The sequence below is a fragment of the Melanostigma gelatinosum genome, assembly GCF_949748355.1.
Source record: "Melanostigma gelatinosum genome assembly, chromosome: 21".
NCBI lineage: Eukaryota > Metazoa > Chordata > Actinopteri > Perciformes > Zoarcidae > Melanostigma > Melanostigma gelatinosum.
The window spans coordinates 757974-762973 of record NC_136654.1 but is presented as its reverse complement, the minus strand read 5'-3'; the positions used below and the strand labels follow the sequence as shown (position 1 = coordinate 762973).

General features: G+C 43.6%; 1 protein-coding gene across 1 annotated transcript in view; it reads left to right on the top strand.

Moving 5' to 3' along the window:
• ankfn1a (ankyrin repeat and fibronectin type III domain containing 1a) overlaps positions 1 to 5000 on the top strand; it is a gene marked incomplete at its 5' end in the record, with an annotated part of 75496 nt that overhangs the window by 30773 nt on the left and 39723 nt on the right. The window lies entirely within an intron of this gene.

The window sequence follows — 5000 nt, the reverse complement described above, 5'->3', positions numbered from 1 at the left end:
AATCAGACTGAATCAACAACAACCAATCAGACTGAATCAACAACAACCAATCAGACTGAATCAACAACAACCAATCAGACTGAATCAACAACAACCAATCAGACTGAATCAACAACAACCAATCAGACTGAATCAACAACAACCAATCAGACTGAATCAACAACAACCAATCAGACTGAATCAACAACAACCAATCAAACTGAGTCAACAACAACCAATCAGACTGAATCAACAACCAATCAGACTGAATCAACAACCAATCAAACTGAGTCAACAACCAATCAGACTGAATCAACAACCAATCAGACTGAATCAACAACCAATCAAACTGAATCAACAACCAATCAGACTGAATCAACAACCAATCAGACTGAATCAACAACTAATCAGACTGAATCAACAACCAATCAGACTGAATCAACAACATTCTATTCTATTCTACACACACACACACACACACACACATCTACAATACACACAGCAACACACACGCACACACATCCAATCAGACTGAATCAACAACAACCAATCAGACTGAATCAACAACAACCAATCAAACTGAGTCAACAACAACCAATCAAACTGAGTCAACAACAACCAATCAGACTGAATCAACAACCAATCAAACTGAGTCAACAACAACCAATCAGACTGAATCAACAACCAATCAGACTGAATCAACAACCAATCAAACTGAGTCAACAACCAATCAGACTGAATCAACAACCAATCAGACTGAATCAACAACCAATCAAACTGAATCAACAACAACCAATCAGACTGAATCAACAACCAATCAGACTGAATCAACAACTAATCTGACTGAATCAACAACCAATCAGACTGAATCAACAACATTCTATTCTATTCTACCCCCCCCCCCCCCCCCGGCCGTCATAACCTCCCCCCCACTAGAGGGAGCTGTAGTCGTGATGACTCCCGGGATGCACCATTAGTTTGATCGATGCAAGTCATTTCCTCGCTGCCACACACTCTTTCTGCTGGGGCTGCTGGGAAAAACTCCCACACACTCATAAACACTCTCCTGACACACACACACACTCTCATAAACACTCTCCTGACACACACACACACACACACACTCTCCTGACACACACACACACACACACACTCTCCTGACACACACACACACACACACTCTCCTGACACACACACACACACACACAGACACACACACACACACTCTCCTGACACACACACACACACACACTCTCTCTCCTGACACACACACACACATCAGAGTTATGTACTGCTGAGTTGTGACTCGACATCCTGAGACAGTGATAACTCCTCAACCAATCAAATCAACAGAAGGTGTTTGTGTTGTTATGATGATTACTGCTGCTACATTTCATGATTGTGTTTCTTGTGTTGCTGCCTGTCTTGGCCCAGGTCTCCCTTGAAAAAGAGATTTTTAATCTCAATGGGACTCACCTGGTTAAATAAAGGTTAAAAAAAAAAAATGATGAAGACTTTTATTTTGTAAATCAAAGTGTTTGTCTTCCTGTGTGTCCGTCCTCCGCTGTATTAAGCAGTAATGAACTGTAAACACAGTTATTGTTCCTCATCTCTTCTTCTCTACATCTCTTCTTCTTCTTCTCGACATCTCTTCTTCTTCTCTACATCTCTTCTTCTTCTTCTCTACATCTCTTCTTCTCTACATCTCTTCTTCTTCTTCTCTACATCTCTTCTTCTCTACATCTCTTCTTCTTCTCTTCTTCTCTACATCTCTTCTTCTTCTCTACATCTCCTCTTCTTCTCTACATCTCTTCTTCTTCTCTACATCTCTTCTTCTCTACATCTCTTCTTCTCTACATCTCTTCTTCTTCTCTACATCTCCTCTTCTTCTCTACATCTCTTCTTCTTCTCTACATCTCCTCTTCTTCTCTACATCTCCTCTTCTTCTCTACATCTCTTCTTCTTCTCTACATCTCTTCTTCTTCTCTACATCTCCTCTTCTTCTCTACATCTCTTCTTCTTCTCTGCATCTCTTCTTCTCTACATCTCTTCTCCTTCTCTGCATCTCTTCTTCTCTGCATCTCTTCTTCTCTGCATCTCTTCTTCTCTACATCTCTTCTTCTCTACATCTCTTCCTCTCTGCATCTCCTCTTCTTGTTTTTCCTTTGCTCCTCTCAGTATTTCTTCTGTCTTTAAGTGTTTCCTTTACTCTAGTATACTGTAATATACTGTACTATACTCTATTATACTGTAATATACGGTATTATACTGTACTATACTCTATTATACTGTAATATACGGTATTATACTGTACTATACTGTATTATATATATATTGTAATCATCTGAAGAGGAACCAGGTTTGACCTCGTTCTGTTGACGGAGCTGAGATTTGAACATGTCCATAGCGTGTGTCTGAATGGGTTCATGTCTCCTCACATGATCATGTTTAGGTTCCTCTGTCGCTTTGTTTCCGTTGAGCCGCAGAAATGTATTTCAATGTCTTCTTCACCTGTTGCTCTTCAATGGGCGCCATGGAAACAGAGCGTTCATTGTTCTCATTGTTTGAACGTTACAACAGCGTTTTCTTGGCGTTCTTTTTATCGCTGGCGGTTTCCTGTCTCCTGAAAGTCCTGAAGGACTCACGTTATTATGTTTTATTGTGTGTTCTTCATCACCATCATCATCATCACACCGTAGTTTGTTCCGACTCCATCACACACACAATCACAATCAATCCGCCGCTGAAAATAGTCCCCAACAAAGTCTCTGCTTCCTCCTGTTGGTCTGATTCAACGACTCATGTTACGAATGAACCTGTTTGTGAAGTGATGAACTGAAGACGACTTCACACGCTGGTGTTTGTGACTCGGAGCTCCTGCTTCTCTTTGAATGGAAACATGAAGCTGTAATAGTGCACACACACGTTCTGCATCAGAGCCTCTGACAGACAACAGGCTCGACTCTGAGCGCGTCTTTGTGTTTCTAGTTCACATCAATTAAGTCTTCTGATGTTCGGTGTTTCCTTCTTTCACTTCTGTCTTCTAATCTACAGTAAATCATTGACCTGTGTGTGTGTGTGTGTGTGTGTGTGAGAGGTTGGTACTTTTCCACGGCAGTAGAGATGAGCAGGTGAGGTTGAAACCCAGTTTCACCGTTGACCTGTGAAGTCGGCTTCGTGTTGGTGCTGTATCTGCTATGGGATCTTAATATCACGTCCTTTATTTAACGACAGTTCATCTCCAGCCTTAGTCTGGACTCGTTCAGGATGGATTTGTCTTCTGAAGCTGCAGTTTTATTGTGATATTTTCTACGTACTTTACAGAAATATGATCAAACCTTTGATTGATTGAGGAAGATAATCTGGACTTGTGTTATTTTAGTTGTATTTGAGGTTGTTTGAATAGACCTGAGGACCACACACATCTCATCCATCCGTTGATCGGATCCGATCAACAAAAGACCAAAACCTTTTTACTTCTCGTCCGCAGAGTGACTGATGGACTCTACATGAACCTAGAACCGTAGATCAACCCATAGAACGTGAACTCATTTTACCTAGAACCCTAACTAACCGATAAATAAACCTATAGACCCTAAATTGACCGTAAATACTCACTCATGAATATTTATACATTTGAACTTGAAAGATGATTTATCAGCAGCTTCTATATTTGGATAATTGAGTCATTGTTCATCTTTCCTGTGTTTAAAGACGATGAGACAGGAGTTCCTCTGCAGGGACGTCGTGGAGCATCAGCTGCTGCAGCAACATCCCAACATAACCCAACATCTGGAACAATAAAGATGATCAGCAAGGTGCACAAGACAAATGTTCATGTCAAAGTCATTGAGCATCACAATGAGTCGATGTTTCAGCTGTAGAACAGGAAGCCGTGACTCAACCCCGCTCACCTCTACGGGGACGCTCGTTCTGCACACCGACTCCGCTTCTCATGTCCTCGCTTTTATTACTTTCATTTTATTGATACACTTGTTTTTTCTCTGCAGTGTTCCGTCGTTTCCTCTCGAAGCATCTCCATGAATTGAATCTCCCGTTCTGTGTTTTCAAAGCCGCCACTGCCCCTCCTCCACCAGTGTGTGTGTGTGTGTGTGTGTGTGTGTGTGTGTGTGTGTGTGTGTGTGTGTGTGTGTGTGTGTGTGTGTGTGTGTGTGTGTGTGTGTGTGTGTGTGTGCGCGCGCACCTTTTGATTAGGCACACCAACATATGCACACACACACACACATTAAGCCTTGCTATCCGCCTCCTCTTCTCAAACATCCCCATCTCATTATTTCCCTTCCTCTCTCTCTCTCTCATTCACTCTCCTGCTGTGTGTGTGTGCGTGCATGTGTGCACTTGCACGTGTGTGCGCTTGCACGTGTGTGTGCCGATGCGTCGCGATGCGTTGATCTGCCGGTGAACAGGTGTTCATTCAGCCAGAGCCGGAGCTCCACAGCAGGAGGCTCTCTCTCGCCCACGCGTACCCAGGGTCGAGCTCCACATCTGGGGGCTGCTGGAGATGATGGAGCGGAGCTCCGGAGGAGGAAGCCAGGAGTCATCAGACAGAGAGATTTGATCCAGCGGAGGAGACTCAGACGCTGGGTCGATCTGCTGCTGAACAGCCTGTTGTACCTCCTCGCTCTCCTTAGCTCCATTGAGCATTACTGACGCCGGAGCTTTTCACTTGATTGCTTTGAATCTGTGACAGAATTTATATAAAATCATCCAGCAGGTTTTTTCTGCAACTTTTGCGCCACAGTTTGGATCCGACAGGTGTCTCACCTGCTCCGGTTCTTTCTTTGAAAGCAGAGTCGTCGTTATTTGGTATTGTGGTGCAGGATCGTCCACCAGTTCAGCTGCACTGGGATGCAGTTACAAACCACTGCTGGGAGCTTCTCCTCTTTGCTTCGTTGAGTTTTCTGCTGCAGTCCAGCCAGCGTGAAGTCAGACGGCAGCTTCCAGTCTGTCGGTCCGCTGCTCTCCTTCCCAGTGGAAGACGAAGGAGATGTGGGCTTACA